Consider the following 2,273-nt stretch of genomic DNA (forward strand, 5'->3'; position numbering starts at 1 on the left):
GTTCGGAGTGAACCAAATAATGCATAGGTAATTATGGAGGAGAAACCACACCTTTATAAAATATTTAAATACTATAAGATGAATAAAACAGTAGCAAAAACTATTATTTAAATACTTTTAAATATTGAATAATTATGAAACTATTTTAGTTTGGGTAGCAAGTTAATGTGGCAGTGGCATATTTGGTAACATCAAATTAGGTGCCATTTTGGTATTTTGCTAAAAACAAAAATAAAAGGAAACTAAAAGAAACAGAAGTTTTAAAAGAAAAGGAAAAACCTAAAACAAATAGAGGAAAAAGAAACCCCCCCCCCACTTGGCCGCTTGGCCCAGTTAGCTAACGGGAGCCCAGCCCACCTCGCCGCTTTCTCCTTGCTCCTGCTCACCTACAGCGCTCTGGACGCGCATGCCCCGTTCATGGCCGCAGGTTGCCATGGGGCGGCCATCCGGCGACTCCCCGTCAGCCTCAAGTTGCCGGCGACGCCCCCGACCGAACTCTAACCCTAGCCGCCTCCTAAATCCCCCTCTCCTCGCCCACTTTCCCCCTCGCCCCTCAGATCCGCTATGGGCGACGCCGTCGTCGCTGTTGCGCGCTCTCCCACGTAGCCACCATCCCCACCACGCCTCGTCTCCGTGCCAGAATGACTCGCCGGCCTCTACTATGTCGTCCTCGACCACGAGGACTAGCCGGGAGCACTACAGTGCCGCATCGACCTCTTCTTCACCTACGTCGTTCGCCTCTGCCGACTTCGATCTGCCGCCACCGGACCTCCCCGAGCCCACTATCGTCCGCTGCAGCTCCGCTGTGAGCTCCTTGTCCCTTCCGCCCTCTTCTCGTCATAGATCCGTGGCTGTAGCCGTCGTCCCGCCGTGACCAAAGCTTTTCACCGCCGCCACCCTTGCTGCCATTGTTGTCGTCCCTCTCGTGGCCGTCTGGGCAGGCCGGCGTGCTCAGAGCACCCTTGCGGTGCGGCCCGCACACCTAGTTACCCTCGTTCGAGCTCGGGCCTCCAAGCTCGACGAGCTTTGGCCCCTTCCGCGCTACTGGCCTCACCGCTCGCTGCCGCCCGTGTTGCCCGCTACTGCCGCCGGCCCCGCCCTCTGCATACCCACGCACGTGCACGGCCGTCACCGCTCGGCCACTCATGAGATGCGCCTCCCGCCGCAGCTCGCGGTGTTGCTCCGCCCCTGCCGCATGCCAACCGCCAGCCCCCACTCTCCACTACTGCAGCCCCCTACTCCGGCATCGTCCTCGCCCGGCCGCGCTACCGTGCCCAGCCCGCGCCGCCGCTCGCCGCTCGTGGCCCGCCAAACTCTCCGTTACCCGCCCCGCACCACCTGCTCCGCACCACGGCTGCCGCCCCCACTGCTCCGCTCGTGCCTCGACCCTACAACGACCACCCCGCCGTTGTGCCCTGCTTTTTTCCCCGAGCGCCTCACCGTGGCCTCGCGCGCCCCTCGCCCACCTCCGGCCGTCCTGCTGTGTGTCGGCAGCCGTGGACCTCCCCATGCTTCGCCCGACCGCAGCCGCTGGAGCTCCACACCGGCGCGCCGACACCCGCCAGCTGCCCCACGACGCCCAGTCGGGTGCGCCCCCATGGGCCAGCAACCGTTCGGGCTGCGCCCGTCACCCGCGCCCGCTAGGCTCCCCAAGAGCCACTGCCTAGGGGGCCCCGTGTTGGGTCCTACGGTAGGGTGCGTCGAATGCAATTTAAAAATTCCTACGTGCAGAACAACCAAGAACATGCTACAGGAGATGGATCACAGATTGTTACCACTAGATGCGCAGTGTCGTGCAGCGGAAGTAGAGTTGAGGCAGCGTGTTCCCGGAGTTGCCTCGTGTTCCCGGGGTTGTCTCCTTCTTGCCGGTCTCCCACGTAGCCGATCGGATCCTGCAAACAGGTTCGCCAGAGCGGCGCAAGTGCACCGCCTCTAACGTTATCCGCATGTGCAGGAGGAACGTCGTGCGACGGACTTCTAGGTCCGATCACACAACCGGCGGCGAGTGGAGGTGGCTATTCGTAACACATGCAAACCCTAGTGACAATGCTGAAGCGATCAACCACATGAGTGTGCCGCACCTCCACTTTATACAGGCGTCTGTCGCGGGCTCAACACTTGGGCCTCGCATGGACCCTAAAGCCCACAAGTCTACTCGGCCACAATCCGAATACAGCTCAGATCACATCCGACCGGTGTCCTCGGATCTGACCTCGTAGGTTCCTTCCCTTAAGCACGCGACCCCTTAGGTTCAAGCCGGCTTGGTCGCAGTT

The sequence above is a fragment of the Triticum aestivum genome, chromosome 4B (assembly GCF_018294505.1).
Source record: "Triticum aestivum cultivar Chinese Spring chromosome 4B, IWGSC CS RefSeq v2.1, whole genome shotgun sequence".
NCBI lineage: Eukaryota > Viridiplantae > Streptophyta > Magnoliopsida > Poales > Poaceae > Triticum > Triticum aestivum.